The sequence below is a fragment of the Thalassophryne amazonica genome, chromosome 11 (genome assembly GCF_902500255.1).
Source record: "Thalassophryne amazonica chromosome 11, fThaAma1.1, whole genome shotgun sequence".
NCBI classification, from domain to species: Eukaryota; Metazoa; Chordata; class Actinopteri; order Batrachoidiformes; family Batrachoididae; genus Thalassophryne; species Thalassophryne amazonica.
Genome location: NC_047113.1, coordinates 91,422,338 through 91,449,967, shown reverse-complemented (window position 1 = coordinate 91,449,967; position 27,630 = coordinate 91,422,338). Strand labels below are relative to the sequence as shown.

Genomic DNA, 27,630 nt, shown 5'->3' with positions numbered 1-27,630 from the left:
GAAGGAACATATCTTCTTTGTGGTGTATTCAATTGAATATAGGTTGAAGAGGATTTGCAAATCATTGTATTCTGTTTTTATTTACATTTTACACAACATCCCAACTTCATTGGAATTGGGGTTGTACTTAATAATAATGTTCAAGTGTTGCATGTCATAATGTTCACAACAGTCTGTTTTGTGAATGTGAGACATATACAGTAATATCGCTCTAACGCTGCAAAAAACAATTCTGTTAATAGAAATGTTTCCAGTGCCCCACCCCCACCCCCAGATAAGCATTTTCTCACAAAAATGGGATTGTTGGAAGATGCATTGGTTCTTTGTGAATGTAATATTTAGAAGAAGAAGAAGAGCCTTTATTGTCATTGTACATACGTATATACAATGAAATTTGAACTCTGCATTTAGCACATCCTTATTACAGTTAGGCACAATCCAACCACTAGGAGCAGTAGGCTGCCACAGTCTCCAGATGTGGAGATGCTGCTTTGATCAGGCGCAGAGAAAGGAGCAGACCCGAAATAAGCATGTTTTTTGTTTGTGGGAGGAAACCAAAGTGCCTGGAGGAAACCTATGCAGACAGAGAGAGAACATGCACACTCCACACAGAAAGGGCAGGAAGGGATTCCACGACCTTCTTGCTATGAGTGCTAACCACTAAGCCACCATGCTACTGAAACTAAGCATGTCCCTGAAAATAAAGTTAGGAGGTGGTATGGTTTTCTTTGATCAGAAACTTAAAAAAAAAAAAGTTGTACAATACAAATATCCACTGTGGACATGTAAAGGTGATGCTGGGAACCGTTAACAGTGTGAAAACAAGAAATCATCAGAGTGATGTGCACATCAGCGACACACATGAACAATTAACATACCCACATGTTTGCAGTTATATTGGTGGATATAAAGCGTGCAAAGTGATGCAAAATGACACTAACAATGGCCGTGTTAGCGTTGTTAGAGGACCTTGCAAATAGTGCAATCTGACATGAGTGTTTATTCAGAGAACGCAAGGATTTTCTTGCAAGTGACGATAATTGGCTCACAAGCTGATGTCAATTACCAAGGCCACTGATACTGGGGTTGCGCACACAACTGCACCCAGCCCAGAGCACAATATGGCGAGGAGCCAGGAGCTGTCTGTGCCCACACATGTGCTGACCATGCTTCCTGGTAACAGGGGCATTTCAGTGTGAGCTGACCGATCAGTCAAAAGTCTGCCTGTTAACCTTGCTCCGAGCCATGCCAGCTGTGTGGAACGCAATCATCTGAATGTCATCCAGGTACATCACATTTAAACATTAAAGCGCCATTTGCAGAGAGAGACAGTTTCTCAATGTGTTTCACCCTGTTTGTAGTTCTGAGTTTTTCCCCCAGATGGCGCATTCAGAGCCGAATCATACCTGCTGCGCATCATCGCAATGCGCCTGCCATGCATGAGTGGCTGATGAGGAGCAGGCTATATAAATCCAGGCTTTCAACAACAACGTGTAGATAAACTTGAACAATTCACTAGAAAACATGATGTTATAATATCTGGACTAGAAACAAGGCATCGGACATATGCAAGGGTGGTGGATTCTGGTGGAACCAGTGGGGAGGATGCACCACCTGAAGAACGACAATCATTGGAACAGCAAGTTACAAACTTTTTATATCAAAATGGTGTAGACATCCATCAAGACACAATATCAGACTGCTATACTGTTCCAACTAAAGATAGAAAAATAAACTGTCTAACATTGTTATACGATTTACAAGCAGAAATATAAAAATGAAGTATTAAGACAGGAAAAGAATTTGAAAGGAACAAGTGTCTATATAAATGAGCATTTAACAAAAAAAATGCAGATATTGCTAGGGAAGCAAGACTATTAAAAAAAAACAGAAGCACATTGTTGCTACATGGGTCTGGAATTGTAGAGTGTGGATTAGAGTAAAAGAAGGAACAAACGGTATACAAATCAAAACATGGAGGACCTTACGAAATACAGACCTGAATAGACAATCAAATATGACGTCTGTTGGTAATTGGACCAACAACAAAAAAATCTGATCAAACATGGAAATAGATGATAAAATATATGACATAGACACTAATATTGATGAAAGTATATTTGACTTAAAAACGATTGGTTGTGAGTATTATACGGTAGAACAGCTAAATAGTGAAAAATTGCAGAAGATACCCTGTCACTCTTACATAAACAGTCGAAGCTTGTATTGTAAAATGTCACAAATAAAAGATTATTTAAATCAGTTTAAAAATAGATTTAGTATTGTTGCAATCACTGAATCTTGGCTTAATGATGATCTCATGGCTGATGTTCAAATAGAGGGATATGAGCTGTATTTTGTGAACAGAAGAGATAAAAGGGGCGGTGGTGTTGCTCTGTACATAAAGGCAGATCTGATATGTACAATTGTAGAAGAAATGACAACTGTGGATGACATCATAGAAATTGTAACAGTGGAACTTGTACATGAAACATCTAAAAATATTTTAATCAGTTGTGTATACAGAGCACCAGACACTTGTGTTGTGAAATTTACAGATAGAATAATAGAGTTATTCCATCAAATTAAAACAAAACGCTTTTTATATGTGGAGACTTTAACATTAACATAGAGAGCTCCAGTTGCCAAAGAATAAGTGATTTTGTGAATTCAATGTATAGTTTGGGGTTATTCCACTTGATAACAAAACCAACCAGAATCACATCGCAAAGTGCAACGGTAATCGACAATATATTTACAAATAGAACAGATGAAATGATCAGGAATGGGATCTTGATGACAGATGTTAGTGATCATTTAGCAGTCTTTTTAATATTTAAATTAAAAATAGGTACAAGAAAAAAACTGTTATAAACTTTAAAAGAGACAAGTCAGTAAAAGCCTTAGAGGCATTAAAATATGATCTTAAAATCAAAATTGGGAAGAAGTTTATGTCAGTGATGTTAATGTAGCATATAACTCATTTATGAAAATATTAATGAAATCATATAATAAAAACTGTAAATTAATAGAAATTAGTAAGAAAAGAGTAAATAAACCATGGCTGACAAAGGGAATAAAAAATGCTTGTGCAAAGAAAAACTATTTATACAGGTGCTTTTTAAAAATGCAAACAAAGGAAACAGAACACAGATACAAAAAATATAAAAATAAACTATTGACAATAATTAGGAAACAAAAAAGATTATTATAGTGAACAATTAAATAAGAGTAAAGATAATATGAGGGCAACATGGGGAATTATAAAAAGTGTGATTGAAAGTGATGGAGCGAAAGCAACTTTTCCAAATTACTTTGTCAAAGAAAATAAAGAGATATATGACATAAAAGAAGTGGCAAATGGGTTTAATGATTATTTTTCAAATGTAGGATCAAGTCTGGTGGGAAATAAACCAATAGTAGAAGATACATACATACACTTGTAAATACGGTCAATAGTATTTTCCTGGACAATGTGGAAAAAGATGAAATAAGAAATATTGTAAAAAACTGTGTAAGCAAAAGATCAACTGACCATGAAGATTTAGACATGATGACTGTAAAAAGTATAATAGAAACTGTTATTGAACCATTTACTTATATTTGCAATCTGTCTCTGTCAACAGGGATTTATCCAGATGAAATGAAAATTGCCAAGGTAGTCCCATTATATGAAAATGGAGACAAACATAAATTCTCTAATTAATTTAAGGCCAGTATCATTGCTTCCACAGTTTTCTAAAATTATGGAAAAAGTTTTTGTGACAAGGTTGGATAAATTCACTGAGAAACATCATATTTTAAATAATGCTCAGTATGGATTCAGAACAAAACATTCGACAGCTATGGCAATTATGGAATTAATAGAGAAAATATCAACAACAATAGAAAATAAGGATTATTTTGTAAGTATTTTTATTGACTTGAAAAAAGCTTTTGATGTTATTGACCACTCAAGATTGCTTCACAAGTTACAACAATATGGAATAAGAGGTATTGCACATCAGTGGGTAAAAAGCTACTTAGAAAACAGAAAACAGTTTGTTCAGATAAATAATATCAAATCAGAATTGTGTAATATTGCTTATGGAGTACCACAAGGATCAGTACTTGGACCCAAACTGTTTATTTTGTATATCAATGATTTTGTGAATGTATCTAATGTGCTTGGTAGCATTTTATTTGCTGATGATACAATGCTGTTTTACTCTGGATCAGATATACAGGAAGTAGCACATGTGATAAAAACAGAATTGGAAAAGGTTAAGCATTGGTTTGATATAAACAGACTGTCACTAAATATTAATAAGACAAATTTCATATTGTTTAATGACAGAGCAAAAAAATAACGTGTCATTACAAATAGATGGAATGGATATACAAAGGGTAAAAGAAATGAAATTTTTAGGAGTCATAATTGATGAAGATCTTACATGGAAGTCACACATAAATTACATAAAAGGAAAAATAGCGAAAGCCATTGCTGTTTTGCATAAAGTAAAATATTCATTAAATAGTTATGGTTTATTAACATTGTACAATTCATTGATTTTCCCATATTTAACTTATTGTGTAGAAATCTGGGGATCAACATATACAACTTATATACAACCTTGTTAATTCTGCAGAAAAGGGCTTTAAGGGTGATTAGCAACAGGGTTTTAGAGAATCCATTCTATCCATTGTCATTAAGTACAGGGTACTTAAATTTCGTGTATGTTGGTCGATTTGAAAATATACAAACAATGTACCAAGCTAATAAAAATGCTTTTACCAACAACACATTCAAAATATGTTTGAGAAAAGAGTAAAGTAGTTATAAACTGAAAGGAATAGAAGTCTTTAGAAAACCAAGATACAGAACCAGAGTAAAAGAACGGAGTATGCAGTAAATGGTGAAAATTAGGAACACTCTCAGCAAAGAAACTTAAAGAATTAAGGTCGCATAAATTATTTAAAAAAGTATTAAACTAGATGTATTAAGTAAGTATGAAACTATAAAATAAGTTAGTGGGCTGTAAGGAAGTAAAAAAAAATGTAACTTGTTAATAATGTATAAAATGTTTTAAGTTTTAAAAATGTAAACCCTGTCAGAGATGTAATCTAGTTAATAATGGTCATAATTATGAAAAAGTCAGTGGTATGTGACAAGTTAAAGAAATACAATCTGTTAAATAATGTTGAAAAATGACGCTGGATATTGAAAGATTGTATGTAAAAAGGGGCAGAAAATATAAGACTTGTTCTTCTCTCTGCTCCTTTTCATTCTGGTAATGGAGATGCTTTATTTCTGCTTTTCTGGGTTTTTTTTTTTTTTCTTTTAAATGAATGAAATAAATAAATAAATGAAATGAAATGGAAATGAAATGAAATGTTTTTGCCGGATTCTTGTGTGGTTTTCCATGAAGCCAGTGGTTTTCTCTGTCCGTGCCATGAAGCCAGATTCTCTGCATGAGATTCCATCACCTTGACCTCGTCTTTCCTGTCGCTCCCACACACTTTTACAATGAAGCTTCCCACAGCTATATTCAAGGAAACCTTGCCAGCTCTGTAATTCCAGTACTAGAGCGTATGGTCTTTCCTGGTGTTCCAGATGTGTGCGGTGTACCAAGAACTATCTCCAAGAAACTGTTTTCCAAGAACTGTATGAACTCTGATGTTGAACCAACTGAGAACTTTTCAAGTCGTTTCTAAAGTCAAGTCCTGCTTAATTGGAACTGCGTCACAAGACGTGCAGCACTTGACCTCTGAAAATAACTCATGAACTGTGAACGATTCCTGAACAGCAAACCTTAATTCCTAAACTGTGAACAATATTCCCAGAACTGTGAACATTCCTGTATTGAGCCTTCAGTGAACTGTCTGGTGTTTCAGTGTAAGAGTGCAGTCACTCACCTCTCCTGTCCTCTCCTCTCATAGTTCCCGTCCTTGGCTCTGTGCGCCCACCTGGCCCCAGGATTCCAGGTTTGTGCTCAGACTCCCAAATCTGTCCATGTGTGCACTGCAGCATCCAGAAGTTCCACCACTTACAAGCGGGTCCTGTTTGGCTCATCTAACCAGCACAGTATTGTTCTTAGTTTATTGTAAATTGATCTCTTTTCATTCATAACCCATTCTATTCCTTACTTCCTACATGTAAGTCCCATTGGCAAGTACTGGTCCCGTCCGTCCGAACCTCTAACACATGGGATGGCCAAGTTCGGTCCTCGAGAGCCACATTCCTGACACTCTTAGTTGTCTCCTGCTCCAACATACCAGAATCCAATGAAAGGCTCATTAAACATCTGCTAACGAGTCTTTCATTGGATTCAGGTGTGTTGGAGCAGGGAACTAAGAGTGTCAGGAATGTGGCTCTCGAGGAACCGAACTTGGCCACCCCTGCTCTAATATAACACACTCACGCATCTTCAACCGCTACTCCAAATAAGAGTTGGGGGGGGCTGCAGCCTATCCCAGCAGTGCATTCAAATATGTTTTGTTATTATTATTAAAGTCTTTTTTTATGTTGAGAGCTGCAGAGCTTCTTAACAGCCCCCAGATTGGCTTCCTGTGTACAGTATTTGTCAAGAAATGCATGTGTAAAGTTATGAATGTCACACTGTCACCAGCAGAAGCGCGCCTCACCTTTTTAACTTCAGTGTGTGTGCTGTTCTGAGCCGACAGTGTGTAGCCCTCACGCACACACGCTACGTTGCTCACATGAACATTTTCCAATTTCATCATTAATGTGTTTAACAGCGTATCGAGTGAATAACACTGTGTGTCTCCATGTAATTTTCAGTCATCTGTAGTATATTTCTTTTCTGTGTTCACGTTGTCTGATGTGACGTTGTGGGGAATCGATGCTCAAAGGGCCTATATTTAAATTGGGGCGTGGCCAGGGAGAGTTTTGTGTGTGTGCATGTTAAGTGGGGTGTACAAATGGAACGTGTGGGATCCATGCCAATGACTTTGATACATCTGGATATTTTTTGTTCTTACGCCACTGTCTGGGTTTTATACTGATCTCTACATAACACTGGATCACTCATTGGCCAATAATGTGAGCTGATTGATGCATGGATGGGTGACTGCCTGTGGGAGTGGCTCAGAACTGCATGCAGTCCTTATTAGGTAAAAGAAGGATGCGAGTGATTGAAGACTGCACTGCATGCAGGACAAGAAGTGGACCAATCAAGAAGGAATACAGCATCTTAGCATAGTGATGCAATGTCTAGAACAGAAAAAAAAAAAAAAAAAAAAAAAAAAAATATATATATATATAATATATATATATATATATATATATATATATATATATATATATATATATATATATATATATATATATATGGGTTCAGGAAGCGACAGACGGAGTTCAGCTCAGAGCGCCTGACAATACCACAGACTCTGTCTGATTGCTAGGGCAAACTAAGCATGAATCCAGAGACTCTCTGTTACTATTTACTTTGGCTCATTCTCTGTAATAAAGGTGAGGTCAACTGAGAAATAGACTGAATCCTGGTCATCCTTCTTCCATCAACGATCACACAGGGAAACTGAAAGGTATCTTCTGATTCATTGATTTACAAATGCAAGTGGTGCTTCCAAGGTGACATTTTTACAGGACTCAACAGGGGTTTCCCGAACATTTGGAGGAGTAAAGGGTGAGGCTTCAAATCTAAGAACACTGCACAAACTGGGAAGCATGGTAATGGTAGTTTTGCTGCCAGTGGTATTGGTGCATTGCACAGACTGGATGGAATAATGAAGAAGCAGGACTACCTCCAAACTGTTCAATTTCACCTCAAATCAACAGCTAGACAGTTGAAACTTAGCCACGATAGGGTGTTCCAACAGGACAATGATCCCAAACACACATCAAAATTGGTGTAGGTTGGATAAAGCAGGATAAAATTAGGCTTCTGGAACTTCCTTCCCAAAGCCCTGACCTCAACCCTATTGAAAATGTGTGGACTCCACTTAAAAGCTGGGTCCATGCCAGTACAATCAACCAATTTAATGGAACGTCCCCAATTCTGTCAAGAAGAGTAGTGAAATATCCAGCTAGAATTATTCCAGAAGCTTTTTGATAGCTACCAAAAGCATCTGGTCAGCTTCATAAGGTGCATTTAACCAATTATTAGTGGGGGTTGTATGTATATATTTGAGCCAATATGTATTATGCTGATCCTCTGTGGATTAGAGAAGCTCCAGAATACATTTAAACTTGTGCTCTCAATTCTTCTTTTTTGAAGTCATTAATGATGCATTCCATCCATCCATCCATCCATTTTCTTCCGCTTTATCCGGAGTCGGGTCGCGGGGGCAGCAGCTCAAGCAAAGCCGCCCAGACCTCCCGATCCACACACACCTCCTCCAGCTCCTCCAAAATAACAGTTTAAAGAAATCATTGAAAGCCCAAAATTACCATGACATTCATTCCTGTAATTAGTGTATGTAAACATCCTACCATAACTATGTGTACAGATATGTGCAGGACTAATATTTTGGAGAACAACGATTATTAGCTAACAACACTGAACAATGGATGTTGATAATTATATTCTGGACTCACACATGAATCCAGCAGAGGGTGGTAAAGTCTGTGTGGGTGAGTGCGTGATTTATTTCGTTAAGTTCAAGTACATAATATATTTGTAAATATGTTAAAAATACATGGATGCTGGGGTTTAGTTCTGTGATGTTTCTCTGTGTCTTTTTGTATCGTTTTGGTTGCCATTTTGTGTGTCTTGTGTTTGTCGAGTCCCCTCAGTGTCGTGTGTGAGTGTCTATGTCCTGGCTGCCTCCCAAGTATGCATGTATGGGGGTGTGTGATGGGATGAGTGCGTGTGGTTGCCCCTCACTGTCACTCATGTGGATGAGTGTGTGTGTGTGTGTGTGTGTGTGTGTGTGTGTGTGTGTGTGTGTGTGTGTGTGTGTGTGTGTGTGGTGTGTGTGTGTGTGTGTGTGTGCGCACACCTGTCAGTCTACTGCCTGTTTCCAAGTCAGCTGTGATGCCTGTCTCCCATGAGGTGCAGGTGTGTGTGTGTGTGTGTGTGTGTGTGTGTGTGTGTGTGTGTGTGTGTGTGTGTGTGTGTGTGTGTGTGTGTGTGTGTGTGTGTGTGTGTGTGTGTGTGTGTGATTCAGGCCCGTGTCTGTGGTTTCTCTTATGTGTATGTGTGTGCATGTGCTTCAGTTCTCTTGTTGCATGTGTGTGTGGGGGGGGGGATTTTTGTATCAGTCTTCTGTGTTTCTGGCCATTATTTTTTCCCACCCTCAGGTCTTTGATTATTCATGCTGTTCTATTGTTTAAGTTGCTCTTAGGAATATTCTTGGGTCCCTCGTGATTACTTTGCCCCAGTGTGAGTTCCATATTTACTCCTGTGTGTTTCATCCTAACATGAGGTTGTTCTGTTGGAGTCCAGTCTGGTTTGATTACCTTGGTGTTGATCACCAAGTCTTCACCACCAAGTTCATCACCAAGTTCCAGTCTTCCCCAGTCTTGGTTTTTGCATTTTATTTCCTGATGGGTTTGTCCTGGTTTTGCTGCCCTCTTGTGTTCATTTTAGTTCTTCACATGTCTTTGTCTGTCATTTCACCTGTCACTGATTGATCTCGTTATTTAGTCATTCGCATTCGGTTCTTCACTGCCGATCAGTTGTGATCTGTTTGTCTCCAAGTAATCATGCCCTGTCGTTGGGCACCTGTGTTGTCTTCATTGTAAATGTCCTTCTCACTGTCGTTTTTTGACAGTGGGCTTTGGCTTTTTACATCGGTTGTTTTTCACTTTGACTGCTGCAGCATTTTGGATTTTTCTCACTTTGGTTTTCTTGTGTCACTTCGATTACAGACTCTGGTAGCTGGTTTGGGGTTTTGTTTGTCACTTTCGATTTTTGTGTCACATACCAAAGACTATAATTGCTGTATGTATTCTGTCACCTGGAATTGTTCACTCTTCTCTGCACTGTCACCTTAGAAGAAAACATCAGACTTTTTGCACCCAACTTCTCGTGTCGGCCACATACATCCCGGGGTCCAATCCTCATGTTCAAGTGGTTCTTACCGTAACAATGGATGACACAAGAAAGTGAAAACCCTTATTTCCATTGTAGTCCATTTAAAAATTTTATGACAAAATAGAAGTAATAATAAAAAAATAATAATAGTACTGATGATAATGCCAATAATAATAACAACAATAACAATAATAATAATAACAGTGTGTATATGATACAACCTAAACAATTTCTAAATACATTAAGACAGTCAGTTAACATAAAAACTTTATGTAATTAACAGGAAACAAGAGCAATAAAGAGATTTCTGATGTCCACCAATCCAGATCCGGATCACCGGATTAGAGAAATCTTGATCCACAATCTGGATCCAGATCTGGCTCACCTCCAAAATTCAGTGGCGTCTTCCATGCCCTAATATTTATCTGTGGTGCAAATCTGGTGAGAATCTGTGAAGTAGTTTTGATGTAATCTTTTAAAGCCTATATAAAGTGATAGCTTGATCCAAATCCGCATCCAGATCCAGATCACCGCCAATGTTTAATTGAGTCTTCCATGGTCTAATATGTATCTGTGGTGAACATTTTGTCAAAATCCTGGCAGTAGTGTTGATGTAATCCTGCTAAAAGTCAGACAGACAATAAATAAACATTGATGATTTTATTACATCCTAGGTGGATGTAATAAAGGGGCTGAGTTCTTCTTCTAAAAACTGTTGGTGTATAAGTTTCTAAAAACTTTCTGGACTCACATGCCATTCCAACTCATTATAGAAACTTTGCATAATTTATTACCACCCTTGCAAAATGTCAGCTACCTATTTTATAAACACTAACCAATCCAGAGACAGTGGATCCCCACATGCAATGCACTAATGTCCTTTAAATGGCTTCTTACCTGCACTGGTAGCAGCACAGGGATCAGAGGAGTAGATGAGTGAATTAGTCCATCCCAGCCTCTTGTTACTCACCAAATTAAGATACAGTGAGGTCAAACCATTTCATCTGATGAACTTTTTTGTTCCACACTGATTGGAAAGTGAAACTTTGTTTTGCCTGTGTATATACACTGCCACCTTCTGGATGGGTCGTTGAGGCATCAGCCTTCACAAGCATCAGTTAACAAGTTACGGTTGATTCGTGCATGTTGGAGAAATTGTCAGCTGTTGTTAAAACTCACAAGTAGTCTGTCTGCTTTCTGAACATTGGACACGCTGTTTGCTTCTTGCTGTACTCCAGCCAGCTAACAAGCTATCAGATGTAGGGGAACATGATGCCCACTGTGGACGAATACTACACAAAATACACAACAGAACAGGAAAGTAAAATTGGAATGAATAAAGTGAAACAATTGTGTGGCTAGGGACACTGCTGAAACTTTTCTTTCTCTAAATTAGTCACACTAACTTGAAACATTGTTCTCGAATATTTTGAAACATCTTTCAAACATTGTTTGTGAGTCTGTATTAACACCATATTAACATATCACAGTGTGGGCATATATGAAATATTGCAAAAGAAAGGGAAATTAAAGCCAAAATTAAATAATAATTACAACACACATTATGCCTCAAAACGTTTCATTGGTACTATAAATTACTGATGCTAACTTGAAGTACTGCTCTAGAATATTTTGAAATGTGTTTCCAACATTGTTCTGGCGTCCGTATCAAAAGGAAGACATCACACAAGTAGTAAGTAGTAAATCCTATATAGGTCCTGAGGTCTTTCGGTGCCAGTACAGGTTCCTTAGTGTCTTGCAGGTGAAAGTCTACAAGTCCCCTCGGATGGGATGCCAGTGCAATGCAGGTCACTTCCCCAGTCAAAGCTGGGACCCAGCTGAGTTTACACCTGGGTGACTGAGACACAGACAGGTGGTGTGATCAGGACCGGGTGACTCATGTAGAAAGACTTGTGTAGATTTCCTACTTAAACATGGCGTACTCCAAAACCCAGAAACTGCAGTCCTGCTGCACGCGTCGCTCCACATCACAGCTGACCATCTGCGCAACGCGAAGCTGGGGACACATATTGTCACATGTGCTCCACTCATCCACGTGCAAGGCGCAGTACTGCACATGTCTGCAAACAATGACGACATGGGGAGAAATAAAAACAAACTGGATCCCCTCAACCACGTCTCAGCGCGCACGCTAAAGACCATGCAGTCAAAGCTGAACTTGACCACTGTGTCATCTCTACTCAAAGCTGGAGAACACATTTCATGTGATGCAGAACGTCACAAGACACCACCGCGAGGTGCGTGCATCAGCGAGCTCTTCTCACATTGTACTCAATAAAAACACATATCATCTTTGGAACGCGGTCACCAGCGCTTCAGTGTGCACTGGACAGACAGCGCCGGCTCATGTATTTATGATAGGAGCTAGAGGATGACATTTTTCGAGAATTCCCGTGGGTCACGTGATTCCTGCAGGATTCCTGCGGGATTCCTGCGGGATTCCCGCGGGATGGGAGTCAAAATTTTATTAATCCCATGATTGGGAATGAACGGGCAGGAGCGGGAATGCCAAAAATAGATGATGATTTTCATCTATTTAAAACAACCAAAACGCATTCACACCGGGCGCGCCTCCTTCACCCGGAAATTCACCCCATGTGTCATCAAATAGGAGGAGCTTCCATTCCGCTCGCCGGCTCCAGTTGTCAGTCAAGTTAACATGACAGACCTTGATCACACAGAGCAAGTTTTGTGGAAAGCTCCCAATACAGAGAGTATCATTATTTGCTGCAGGAGCTGTGTCTGGATGACGGCCACTTTCAGCGGTCCTTCCACCTCTGCAGGACCCAGTTTGAGGACCTCCTGTCCCGTTCATGCGCGCACATGTAAACAATAAAAAAGAAAAAAGAAAGAAAATCTGCTGCCTGCTGTGGTACTGCAGCTTGCTCTTCCCCCCAAAACTCTGTCATAATTGTGTTTAGAAACCAGTCACCATTTGTTTTATTATACATCTGTGTAGTTAATTAATAAAATATTCTCCACAGACGATTCGCTCACATGCGCACGTAATATAAAAATAGAAAGAAACTCCGCTCCCGCTGCTGGGGCTGCTGCTCGCTCCAAAAACTCTGTCATATTTGTAAAATAAAGGACAAAAGAGACATAAATGTCACAGTGGTCTTTTTCAGTTGGGGTTTATTCTTTATGGTCCCTCAATTATTTGAGTTTTTTTTATTTGTGTGTTGTGTCTATTTGAACAGGTTTTTTTGTATGTACTTGCTTGTAGTGTTTTATTGGGTTGTTATTAGTGGTAGGTGTTTATTTGGATTGCAGTTGGGAGAAACTGGACTAATTGAATGGCTCCTCCCTCACTGAACTTTATTGGCTGATTTCAAAGTTGGAGGCTGGTAAAAGAGGGGTGGAGGGTGCAGGAGGGGGGACCTGGTCAAAGGGAACCAGGAAGTGGCTGTACGGGAGGAAGGTGTGAAGACAGAGATGTGAGGAGACGGCGCAACTCAGGAAATCTCACGCTATGATGAGCTAAGTGAAAAGGGATGTCGTTTTGCAGCGCGCAGATTTGGTTGTGTGGTCTAACGTTGTTTGAGTTAGGCCGCTAAAAGTTGTCTCTTTTTGTAGCGTGCGTCTCCGTCGGCTTCCTGGATATCGGGCCGGAGCATTTTTTTCCCCCTGATTCATCGGCGGTGCAGGCAAGGACAACCACACTTGGAGGCGGGGCCCCAGAGAGCGATCCAGACTCGAGGTGGAGAGAGGATTTGACGCTCCATAAGCTAAGTAAAAAAGGGACGTCGCCCTGCTAAAGCCAATTGTGTGTGTGGGGGGGTTTAACATTGGGCCAGGACACTGAACACCCCCTTCTCTTTTTTCTTCTCCCTCTCCCTCTGTGTGCTGGAAGTCGAACCCGTGGCGACGGAAGAAGGCTTCCTCCTTTCCTCCCCTCTACAAAAAAGGACAATGCAACTGGTGTTTTAAGTGCATTGGACACTTTTGGGACTCTGTTAGTTGTTGTTTGGTTTTATCATTAGTCCTTTTTTTTCCTCTTTCTTTTCTCCAAGTACAGATTATCTATCTAGTTTTATTGCTGTGAGTTATTTTCTTTTATTGGGATTCTTTATAACTGAGTTTTATATCTATTTGTACTTTTTTGATTCTATTAAAATTTGTTTAGTATTTGATATTGTTGACATCATTTCCAAACATTTGGTATCTATGAACTTGACATAAGTCCAGCTCACAGGCTGCTACCAGATACAGGACATGTTCACATCTTCAGTCAAACTCCAGACATCTCCACGTCACTACATATTCAGTCCCTGATTGAGCATCACTGCGCGAGACATACGGGAGTGGGATGAGAGTGGGACTGATTTTGAGCGGGATGGGAGTGGGAGTCATCTTTACAGGAGTGGGACGGGATGGGATTTATTTTTTTACTCCAGTCCAGGATTGGGACAGGAGTGGATTTTCACTCCCGTGTCATGCTCTAATAGGAGCGCATCAGGTCATTCATGCAAAAAATAAAAGGAGGAAAAACTCCATAATGTCAGTTCATCACTTCCTGGTGTATGTCTAGGAGGAGGATGATTTTTGTATTGTGTGCACAGGAATTAAATATTATAGAAAATGTGGTGTTTTGTTTTTTCTTTTTATAGTGAGAACAGATTCATGGCCAGTAAGATGATTCAGAACAGTACATTCATTGTTCATATAATGTACTGAATCTGTGCTGTCACATTAATTTTGTGCTTAAACATTTTCGTTCATTTATGTGCAGCATCTCATTGCTCCACTGCTGTGTCAGCATGACTTTCCACATGCTCGCACTGTGTTTGTGTGCTCATGTGTGAAACTGTTGCCACTGGCTCATTCACGCCTGTACAACTGTGTCGGTCCCTCAGCAGGTGGAAGTTTTCACGGATCGCCCATTCGTTTTTTTTCTGCTCTTTTTTTGGACGGTTTCTGCTTCTTTCACCCAACTTTGTGTTATGTGTGAAGGGGCCCTAAAATTGACCTTTTTAAATACATATGAACTATTTCACAAATAACTACAAACTGGAGATAAAAGTAAGATTAAAAGAAGCATTCACTGAGGCTATGTCCCACACTGAATGTGAGAATTCTGAATGATCCTCCACTGGTTGAAACATCTTCACAAACTGGAGGCTGACACTTCACTCAAAATTAGTGTGCGAGTATACCAAATAGTTGTGCAGGTCAGTCAAGCAAGCTCACAGTACTATGGAAGCAGTGGGATGAACTGTTTTTGAGTTGAAAAACCACTTAATAAATCAGAGTCCAGGAACTGGTGTAAAAGGACGGGAGCAAGATGGTACAGTAATTGCTCCTGTGTGTCCCTGAGATTATGGTTACAATATGACAAATTGTTTTGGAGGTAAGAGAAAAAAAAAAAACTGAAATGAAAATATTCAACAATCAAATAATGCTCACGCCTAACACTTTTATTTCAAGAGGTGTCATTTTTGCGGAACAGAAAATATGCCATGACCCCATATTGCCTGAATTATGACTTTATAGTTTACTTTTAGAACATTATTGTACAAATACCTTCAAGTGATTATGTTATACGGAAATGTTTATTCAGCAATACTCAAACTCATATTTATGAAGCTATGCTGCTCTGACCAGCTGTGTGCACAAATAATTAGATTATAAGGCAACCCAAATATATTGTTTCAAAGGATTAAACATCATATTGAATTTGCGGTTGTGACCCCAAGAAAAAAGGAAGGAGCTGATTGAAAAATGAGCCTTTATGATAATGTACCAATTTTTGATAATAGTTTACAAATAATGAATGTTTATGAGTTCAATGGTACAAATATGGAACATTCCCGCTTTCACCAAATTAAATATTCATTCCAATGAAAGAATGGAAAAAATGTTGACATGAAAAGAACAAGAGGTATTGATATGGGAATCGATAAAGAATCAGATCAATAAGCACAATCGATAATGGCACCGATATTCATATGATCTTATCAATACCCATCCCTAATCGTATTGCACCAAATCGAATTGTGAGGAATTGAATCACCATCAAATACATATCAAATGGGGAACAGGGGTGAATTGTATCGTATTGCTGGTAGCGTATCAAGGTGTGTATCAAATTGTTGTCAGAGATGAGATTCACATGCCAAATACACATGGAATGTGCACGAATCAGTCGAGGTGGGATCTGCCCACATCATAAGTAGTCCAACTGCATTCTGACACAGCTGTTGGAATATCTGTCCCTCTCGACGTGTCTCAAATTTTGTTTTGTTTTTTTTCCCCATTGTGGCTGATTCGGCTTGATTTCTGCTCATTCATGCTAAGTGTAACGGGGCCCTCAAAAGTGCCCTGTTGATGTAGAGATCTGTTTCCATTCTCCCAGAGGGAAGTTCAGCTTACAGAACTTCTTTGGAAATGAATCAAAGAAATGGATGAAGCAGATGGATGAAACAGATAATTGTATTGTCATCGTCATGACCTCATTAGTGTAATGAAACTGGTTTCAGACTCAGCTTCACAGAAATCAAAAATACATTAAAGTTCTCCTTTTTCAAAGAAGTAGAGAAGCTTGAATGTTCGACTGGACTGGGTTGCTTGACGCGAGGACGTTTTGCTTCAAATTGCAGAAGCTTCCGCAGCTAAAATTCTTGCTCTGGTGGTCTGACTTCTGTCTTGACTTTTGTAGAGAAGAATAATCAAGAAGTCACAAAAGCTGGAGTTTTAAACCTAACCAGACCCCTCCTACCGAGAGGCAGACTGCTATAGGCTAGTGACTAAACAATAGCTCTAATTAGCACCTACTGTGCTCTCATTAGCACCCTCCTAATGATGGGACGGACCCTCTCCTAATGGCTCCCTTGACGACTCTGCTGATGAATGACTCATTACCATGAACAAAAGACTGAAACTGCTTTGACCTGAGTACCTCATTGTAAACAGGGGATAAAGCGTGTCTCAGACCCCCTCTCCCTTATTTAGCAGGAGTAGGGGAAAAACTACAGAGGATCTTCAGACAGCACAAAATCCCAGTTTACTTTAAACCGGTTAACACCTTGAGACAGAAATTAGTTCACCCTAAGGACAGGATCCCTAGTTACAAACAGAGCAATGTAGTGTATTCTATCAGATGTCAGGAAAACAGTAAGGAACACTACATAGGTGAGACTAAGCAACCTTTACACAAAAGGCTATACCAGCACCGCAGAGAGGGCGCCAGTTGACCTCAATCTGCAGGTCATCTCCACCTTAAAGACACTAACCACACGTTTGAGGACAAGGAAGTTAAAATATTAGCCAGAGAAAAGAAATGGTTTGAGAGAGGGGTCAAGGAGGCATTCTTTGTGAAATGTTTGAAACCCAGCCTTAACCGGGGGGTGGGTCTGAGACACACTTTATCCCCTGTTTACAATGGGGTACTCAGGTCAAAGCAGTTTCAGTCTTTTGTTCATGGTAATGAGTCATTCATTTCATCAGGAGAGTCATCAAGGGAGCCATCAGGAGAGGCGTCCATTCCATCATTAGGAGGGACAGCGGCCCTGTCATTAGGAGGGTGCTAATGAGAGCACAATAGGTGCTAATTAGAGCTATTGTTTAGTCACTAGCCTATAGCAGTCTGCCTCTCGGTAGGAGGGGTCTGGTTAGGTTTAAAACTCCAGCTTTTGTGACTTCTTGATTATTCTTCTCGACAAGAGTCAAGACAGAAGTCAGACCACCAGAGCAAGAATTTTAGCTGAGGAAGCTTCTGCGATTTGAAGCAAAACGTCCTCGCGTCAAGCAACCCAGTCCAGTTGGGTTACGTGATGGACTCGTGGAGGAGATGGCAGGTCATGTGCCTTTACATGCTTTCTGTGGAGGATGTTGAAGATGTGTGTGTATATATTTGGCTTGGTGGTGACCGGCTTTCTGCTGTGTGGAGCGGGCATGGCGCTGGTTTACCGGAAAATCAAGAAAGTGGAAGCAGCTTTGATTGGGCCTTCCAGGCTGCCCTACATGATTGATTCGATTGGGAAGGCAGTGGCTGCGCAGTCGGCGGGTGTTAACCGCACGCTGGAAAACATCTCGGGTAGGATTGCAGCTCTGGAAACCCGCTTTGACCGTCTGTGAAGACCACATTCTGCATTGAGAGCCACTCTGTTCTCAGAACTGTGGAATCTTTCAGGCATCTGCTAATCTAGATATTCATTTGGCCTCCCCAACACAGCTGCACTTCAAGGCCGCTGTGATAAAAAACCTCAAGAAGATCAACACTTAAGCCTCGCTCCCTGGTCATCCCCCCTCCCCTCAGCTTCTCCAGCTCTGACATTGACTGTGGCAGTGGACTGCTCAGGGCTGAGCCCCTCCCCCTCCAGGATTGTCGGACAAGGCCGTTGACAGCGCCAAATAGGCTGCCTCCGGAGTGTTCTGATAAACTGGACCTTCAAATCTCGGTTGTCGTCCTGTGTCCTTGTTTTGTCTGTATGATTATTGTTTTTCTGTGCTGATGGGGATTTTTTTTTCTCCTTTTCCCTCGTGTTTTGCTTTTCAATATGTTTATGTACCGGGCCGGCCTATGTGTGTTGTGTGTTATGTGTGTGTCGTTTGTTATTGGTCGGTCTTGGTTTGCTCAGCCCTGCTGTTGACCAAGGCAGGGATGTACATCTGGAGCTGGTCCCCAGGCGCCTAATGGCGGCTTCTGCTCCTACTGGCAATTAGGATGGGTTAAATGCAGTAGACACATTTCATTGTGCAGGGAACATGTTCTTCTGTGCATATGACAATAAAATTCCTTTGAATCCTTGAAGATTCAAGCTTTTCTACTATGGAAACCACCTGGACAACTGAGAGCCTACACAGAAATAAGACTCCACTGAATTTTGGTGGTGATCCGATACGGTTTCTGGATCAAGATTTCACTTTATATAGGTTTTGAAGGATTTTGTCAAAACTACACGGATTATCACCACATTTGCAACACATACAGATATTATGGCATGGAAGACTCCACTGAATTTTGGAGGTGATCTGGTGTCACTGACTGAAAGGCCCCCTCTAAAAATTTGTTTGCTCTGACTTCCCTGCTTTTGCATCATTTCAGAGCGTCGGCAGCAATTCACTGATTATCACCTTGTTTCTACTTAAAACTGCACTCCAGTCATCATCTTTCTCAGCAATAGATATCTGAAGCATTTGTACAACAATTGTTTCTAAATAAATTCAACATTATTTCATAATGAAAGACAGGAGAATGATCATAACACCACAGGAGTGCGTCTGAGACTATCTAAATCTGACTCTCTATACCCAAAGCAATATAAGAGAATAATATGATTATTAACAATCAGATGACAAAGTAAAACCTCTTAAATCATTCTAAAGTCAGTTTTAAGCAGAAACAAGGCTGTTTAAGCAGAAACGAGGTGATAATCGGTGAAATATTGCTGACGCTCCGAAATGAAAATCAGAGCGCCACAGAAGCACATTTGAGGCCGACGTGCTCTGATCAGTCACCTGTCTTTTTTTTTATGCTGAAATTATGTGGAAATGATTGTTTTACAAAAGCTTCATTTATCTGTCGCTGAGATAGATGATGACTGGAGTGCAGTTTGAAGCAGAAACGAGGTGATAATCTGAATTACTGCTGACGCTCCGAAATGACGCTGCTGACACTCCAAAATGACACATGCACAGTGAAGGCAGGATGGACCGATTTTAAGGGGGGACCGTTCAGTCGGCGACACCAGATCCAGATTGGCGGACATCAGAAATCGTGGGTTGCTCTTGTTTATTTATTTATAGGTCTCTCTGTCTGTTAGCAGGATTATGTCAAAACCACTGCACAGATTTTGGCAATATTGGCCATCACCACAGATACGTTTTGGCCAAAGACCATTAAATTTTGGAGGTGATCCAGAACCGGTTTGTAGATAAAATTTTCACTTTATATAAGTTTTGAAGGATTACGTCATTACCACTTCATGGATTCTCACCAAATTTGCACCACAGATAGATATTTGGGCATGAAAGACTCCGCTCACTTTTGGAGGTGATCCTAATCCAGGTTCTGGACCAGATTTCACTTTATATAGGCTTTGAAGGATTATTTAAAAACTGCTTCATGGTTTGTCACCAAATTTTCACCACAGATAGATTTTAGGCCATGGAAGACATCATTAAATTTTGGAGGCCATCTGGATTCTGGATCAAGATTTCACTTTTATATCGGCTTTTAAGGATTACGTAAAAAGAAACCTACTTCACAGATTCTTACCAAATTTGCACCACAAACAGATATTAGGGCATGGAAGACTCCACTGAATTTTGGAAGTGATCTGGATCCAGATTGGTGGACATCAGAAATCTCTGACTGTGCTTGTTCTCTTTAAATTCTAACACGTCGTCCTTTCAATGTCTTATTTTTAACAGACTGTCTCGGTAATAAAACTATAAATCATTATTCATATTCTCAAAATGCCAGTCACCAATGTTTCTCTGTATATGGGTAAATAAATGTCTAAATATTACACCAATGGTTTTATTGTTTTCAGTTCAAAGGTTTGATCAGTCATATCAGGAACTTATGACTTTCAAATCAGAGACTGATTAATATTAATATTGTTTAACCTGATGCCCAGCTCATCTGAAAATTAAGCAGGTGGTGCCCCTTTTTCAAGGTTTAATTAAATCCCATATTGTCTTAACTTCTATTTATTAATATCTCAATTTGTTACAATATATATTAGTGCCTGTGTGGCCCAATAATTTAAATTTTATTCATATTTTATTACATATTCTGGTGCTTCCATGTGAGGCATATTCAAATTAAATGTGAATAAAATATTTAAATTCTTACATTATTTTGGTGCCCCGTGTGGTGCAATATTACTAATATTTAACTCTGTTACATTATTTTGGTGCTTCCATGTGAGATACATTTGATATTATGTAATAATTAAAATTTGTTACATCAGGCAGGCATGAAACATTGAAGGATGCATCACCATGGTGGCCAGTTCACCAAAATTTATTTAATCACCTCTAGAAATGCTATGTGCCACAATAGGTGGTCATTCTGTATTGTCACATGGTGTGCTGTCTTCAACAGCTGCTGCTGGAGTGAGTGCAACATCATTCAACTTGGTGGGAGAATCAGTGGGTCTACGTTCATAGTCTTCACATGGTGCATTGGTTTCAAGGTCTGCTTCTGGTGTGAGTGCATCATCACGTGACTTGCCTGCTGACTCAGGGGTTGGTTGATCTGTATCTTCTTCTGTTATGAATACATCCTGTATTTGTGGTTGCCGTTCAAGATCTTCCATTGCACTCCAAAGCTCCGCACAGGCTGTCTAGTTAATGTTGTCTGTTACAGTTTGCCCAGATGGAATCGAACCCAGAATGCAGGGAACAGAGATGACCCACAGGATTTATTACACAAATGAAGGACAAAATGCCACAAAATTAGAATACTGGTAGGTGGTCTGAGGAGAGGAGACACGGCCACACTGTCCAGGGCGAAGCGAAGTGCAGATTGATCCGTGATCGGGGCCAGGTGGTTGTCCACAGAGCCGACGGAAACTAGAAGGGAGATGACAGGTAAGTGATGAGCAGGTGGCACGTCAGCACAATAAGAGCAACAGAGCGCTCACAGCAATCAAATTAGCTAACAGAGAGCTACAGAAATGTTTTGACACCCAAGGTGAAAGGCAGACCAAACCTGCATAGGAACGCACAAAAAACTCTATACAAACTGATAGAGAGGCCGGGTTACCATGTCGAGGAAACTGAGCTTCTGGGTCAGGTGGATGTGTTGAACCGGGTTAAATATTCTGCACAGTGATGAGTGGCAGGTGTGACAATCCCCAGTCAGCTCCCTGTCCAACCACCTGGAGAGAGAGAGAGAGAGAGCAAAAACCACGCAGGACCCAAGGAGACGCACCACAGTTCTCTTTAAAATACTGAGAAAGGCAAGTGACAACATTCAGGTGTTACCAACGTGGATGATGTAATGTAGGTGTGCAGGAAAACTGTGACACACCTGTCAAAAAGATGAACATTTAAAATATTTGACTCCACCTATCAGAGACAGCAGCTGTCTCATCCTGGATAATGAGAGCAGCTCCACTTTAAGTATATTCCCATTACTTGTCTGTTCTCCCAAGAGCCTAGTTAAGAGTGCTTCGGTCACCATTAGCTGATGAGATCCAATATGAGTTGGAGTCAGAGAAAACCATATTGGCCACTACTTTTCAATCTAAAACTATTGGGAAATGATATGCTGAAATGGATTATTATGTGCCTGAAAGCGAAACTTGCAATCAGGATGAAATATGAGAGGATGGAGAACTAATGGTGCTCTTCTTATTTCAGTGGTATTTGGAAATCATGCTGGAAAGGAGGCGCTGAACACAGAAATGTCATCAATAGACCACTTTACAAGGATCCTGTGTGTTTTCTTGGAGTTATGTGCATGCAGCCAGAAGACTAAAATGTGCACAGAGAAGATGGGAAGCTGCTGGTTAAACCATTTCAAAACTGTGGCTGTTCAACGGAACAATGGTGGGATATGAACCCACACTGCTGCAGAAACTGGAGTCTCACTCCATCAGGAGAGAAATTATGACATCACGTGTTGTTCCATCATTCATCCTTCCAGCAGGGCTACAGGTGCAAAGCATTTCAAGACTTCTTCTTCAAAAGGTTATTCCTCATTAGAGTGTGTCAATTAATCCTCTGGGGCCGACGCCATCGTACATGATGGCTGAGACCAAGTTTTACTAAATTATAAATAACTTTTTAATGATATGAGATAGAAACTTACTTTTTTGCTGAAAAGTTAACTCCGTGGACTTTCGAGCCAGCCGTCCACCATCTTTGTACTCTTCATAGAAGCTGTGTGATGACGTGCACAATGTGAGTGTCCAATTGGAATTGGTTCACTGTCACATGGTTTTCCAAAATTCAATCGTAGGGCAGATTTGCCTCACGTGATAAACCAAAGATTGTTTTTAGCAGTGATGTGTTACAAGTTAGCCTGTTTGAATAGCCCCCTGGCTGAGGGCTCCAATGTGCCCTGTGCCATTACGCACAGCGATCAGTGAAAGTCATTAGAGGGATCAGACAGAGGGGTCTCTCATACAATCTCACGTGCTCAAACACAGAGTGTGTGAGTTTCAGAGATGCTCTACCAGTCATTGCCTGTGAATGTTATGGAATAAGCCTGTGGCAAGCTCTCTCGCTCCGGCATAAAGCACCGTTTACACATCAATGGAGCGAGGGGGGAGAGGCTGCTCCTCAGAGTGTAAGGAGCCAAAGTGGGACAAAGTGTGAAAGCTGCTTTCAGAGCAGGACAGAACACTCCAAAACACAGTAAAAGTAGAAGTTTGTGATGTGACCTTTGTGTAATAGCAGACAGAAATTGCTTTGAGATGGAGACAAACAAAACGCATAGACCATTTTGTATATATTGTTCAAAATGTGCATTTGTGTTTATTGTTAAAACCTTTTTGTTGTACAGTCTTTTACACAAGACCCCAAATTACCTTTATAAAGTGTCAAAACAGTTGTTTATTATAGTTTGCTGTGTGTTTTGAATAAATGTGTGTGGAAAATTATTTTCCCGCTTTACTTTTTCCTTTCTTATTTCTGATTGTAAACATTTATTACACTTATAAAACACCACTATAGCATATATATTCTGAAAGTGCAGGTGGTCCTGAAAAAACAGACATAAAAGTTGATTGTGGGATGCAGGGAGAGCTGTTAACAGAAGTAATAAAACATTTATGCCAGGCGAGTGAACTGTCCAAAAAATGTCCTCAGACCCCAGAAGGTAAAAAAAAAATTGAAATGTAAAAGGCCTCAGCAATAAAATAGTGGATTTTGGGGTGCTGAGCTCAAATATGACATTTATTTTGAAATACAAATAAGTCGAACTTCCGACATGTTCAACTGAAAATTGGAAAAATTGTGATTTTTAACGTGATTTTGTAGAAAAAGGCAAAATCAAAATTTAGCAAATTGAAAAAGCCTTATTGATGAAATAGTGTATTTTAAAGCCATAAATTAGAATATGGCACTGATTTTTAAGTATAGCTAGTGCTAGACAATAGCATTTTGCTTTGAAAAATCATAAAAAAATGTCCCTGGGCACCTCTCCCCGGGGCTCGGGTCATATGTGGCCCTCCGTGCCCCTGCTTCTCCCTCTGGGTTTGTGGGGCCCGCCTGTCTCCCTATGGCTCCTCAGCTGCCCCTGCCGCTCCAGGGTCTCATCTCGCGCCTTCCATGGTTTGGGGACCGCCAGCGGGGTGGCCCATCCATCTCCAGTTCCCTGGCTCCCTGTTTCCCCTGTTGGTTTGTTCCTCCCCTGGGCTTCCGGTGCTCCTACAGGGCTGCCCACCTCTCTTCCATCTCGGGATTCCCTGACGCCTCCGGCGGGTCTGGGGTTGGGCTGCAAGGCCCGGTGTATATGGCTCGCACCGTGTCTCTCCTTACGCTGGCTGCTTGGGGTTGGGCCTCACATGTCACACCCTTTTAATGGACTTCACCAGCTTAGTACATGCACACACATCATATTGTGTTTTAAGTAGCACATTATAGGGTTCAAATAGTTTTGCAGTCAAGTGTTGGGGATGGGTTTGCAGGGCAGTCTGTGGCACAGCCGTCCACTGCAGCCTCCCACTGCAGCCTCCCACTGCGATCTCCGTAAGCCACTCCTGCCCTGCCATTTTAATGCACACACTTTATTTCTACACATTTAGTAAGCACATTCACTAATTTAGATTCAGGGTCACTAGGCAGTGGTGGGTTTGCAGGGCAGGCTGTGGAGCAGCGGTGTGCCGCGGCCTCCCACGGCAGTCTGCCAACTGCCATCTCCTGCCCTGCTTTTAATGCAACACGTTATCTTTGCTCACTTAGGGGGTCGCACACAGCAAGGGAGATTAACTATAACAACTATGGTGGGGTTGGTAGGTAGGGTGAGTGTGGCATGTGGGGTTGGCCCTGGGTGGCTGTGGATGTCTGGGGCTCTGGGGTGGAGGGGTCTGCCTCCCAGGTTCTGCTGTGGTCTCGGGGCCCTGCTCTGGGGCTGTGACACCCGGGGTCCCGCAGCCCATTGGGGGTTGTGGGTGGTGGAGGTGGGGTGCGGGTGTTGGCACTGGGGGGTGGATGGCAGCTGGGGGTTTGGGGGCTGTGGTCTCCGTGGGGTGTGGTGTTGCCCACTCTTGCTTGGGCGGTCTCGTGATCTTGGGCTTTGGTGTTTGGGGTGGGGTCTGGGGTGGGGGCTGGATTGGGGACTGGGAGGGAGTTTGGAGGGGTCTTGCTGGCTGCGCCGGGGGGATCTTGGGTGTTGGGGGACCTCGTGTGGTTCCTGGCCCGGGGTATTGGGCCTCACCCTCGTACGGCTCGGTGGTCCCTGCCCGTGCTTTGGATTCGGTTGCGGTGGCTCCTTTGCCCCCTGTCCTTGCTGCTGCTCGCTCCTGCCTTTGGGGGCCATTGGCTCTGGCCCCCCCCCCATTGGTGGGCCCATGCCGGCGCCCTGCGTACTTCCCTTGGGTATGGGGCTGCTCCTGTGCCTCCGTGAGGGGGAGCAGTGTTGGGGGTGCGTTCCGGCACCACCGGGCCACTGTTGGTTCATCATGCTGCCCCAGGGCCTTGCCTCCTGGACCCATTTCCGTCATTGCTTGCGGTCGGCCGTATGGCTTTTGACGTGCCGGAGTGGTCCATGTCATATGGTAAGGTTCTGTACTCTTGTCTTGGCCCAACACACCAGCCACAGTAGTGATCAGATATTTAGCTGTGATCTGGGTCTCTGTGTGCAGATGGTTGCGTGTATGTGGCCATCACCACAATTCGGTTTTGGGTGCTCTCAAGGGGATCAAGACTCTGGTGTCCTAGATTAGGGTATGGATGCTCACTAATTAGACAACAGAGTGTTGCTGTCACTGCTTGTTCATGTGTGGTTGGTTGTCCTGGTATGTTGTATGGTTGGGGCCCCGTTTCCTTGGTGTCTCACTTCACAGTTCACCACTTGTCTTTTGTTCTTGTCTGTCTTTGTGTTGTTTTGGTGGTCGGCCCTTCCTGATAGAAGTTGTCAATTGGCTTTGAGTAAGATGGTGTAGGCTGATCGTGAGGGGCGGATGGGGGTCACACACGCACACCACATTCACTCATAAATTACATACCTTCTGTGTGGCATTTACATTACTATATATGCAGACAGGGGGAAAAAAAAGGTTTTTTTAAAGTGTGATTTTGTGTTAAATGAAAGCTACGATACTAAGTGATGCCCACTTCCAAAAATGGACCCAATCTTTTTTAAAAAAAGAGAAACTGGACAAACAATATCTTCAAATAGTAACATTTCAGAAATCTTAAATGTAAAGAATAATGCAAAATTTTCATAAGTAAGACATACAAGTTATATTAAACATCAATATGACCAAGTCTATTTTTAATTACCACAATGGTAATAATCACAAACAACCTTCACAAACAAACTGACCGATCCAGATCGGTCAGTTTTTTATGCATCATTCGTCATTGGTAAAAAAAAAAATCTCGAATAATCCCGAATAGTGCAGAACGCGTCCCCACGGTGAATACAGCTTTTGATTTGATCCCACAATGCACCACGCAGGTGTACACAGGAAAATTCAAACCGGATCAAATAAACATAGCGTCAGTCCAGTCCAGTCGATGGAAAACAGTTATGCATGGAAAATTGGGCCTTTATTTCAGCAAGAAACCGTGAGTGGTTTATAAATAGTTTTCAGACAATAGTGTGTTTGAAAGGCATTCTATGATGACTGAAATTACATTTTCGGTGGTTTTCTGACCATACATGTCAACCTGTATGGATTGTCTGTAAATTATACGGATTCTTCTGAGTTTCAGAGTCATACAGACGTACAAATAAAGTCGGGTATTCAGGGTTTGGTCTGCAGCGGGTCTGTAATCAAAGAATAATGCAAAATTTTCATAAGTAAGGCATACAAGTTATATTAAACATCAATACGACCAAGTCTATTTTTAATTACCACAATGCTAATAATCACAAACAACCTTGAGTAAGTGTTGTACAACAAGATATAATATTTGCTGGAACAAAACAAATTATGACTAGAAATACCAACATTTCAAAAATTCAACAGCAGAACAACACAATTAATATGATAACATATTCAAAACATCTTAGCATTGTGCTTAAAATTTTGCAGACTCCTGAAAGACTCACTTTGTTATGACTAAACAAGTGCAAGCATGTCAGCTTTACTCCTGTTCAGTGGCATGAAGTCTCTGCTGATGACCTGGCCTTTGATATAGGCCATCCTCCTCTCATCAGAATAGACATCAGCTCTGTGGTCATCTTGATGCACCTCTCCACAAACTGGGTATGAGATGGCCATGCTGGCACTTCCATGGGCTGGTGCACAAACTTCTTGATGGCAACAGATGGCATCTGACAGGTCAGAGGAGGGTCCCTGGTGTCTGTCCACCTTTATGAACTCCCACAGAATAGATGCAGCTGAGATGATGACTGGGGTCTTCCTTGGCCTTGCACTGTTGTCCCCAAGATGGCTCCACTGGTCACCTCTACCTCTGATCTCCAGGATCTTGTTGACTGCTGGTCTCCTCTCAGACAGGTCAGAGCTGCAGAGCATGGTCT

The 27,630-nt window shown here is 41.2% G+C and overlaps 1 long non-coding RNA gene across 1 annotated transcript; it reads left to right on the top strand.

Moving 5' to 3' along the window:
• The first annotated feature begins 358 nt into the window (after positions 1-358).
• Positions 359-26,735, top strand: LOC117521019. The gene is made up of 4 exons (XR_004563853.1): positions 359-370; positions 5,135-5,144; positions 8,756-8,759; positions 25,985-26,735. It is a non-coding gene; the product is annotated as an uncharacterized LOC117521019 (long non-coding RNA).
• The last annotated feature ends 895 nt before the right edge of the window (positions 26,736-27,630 follow it).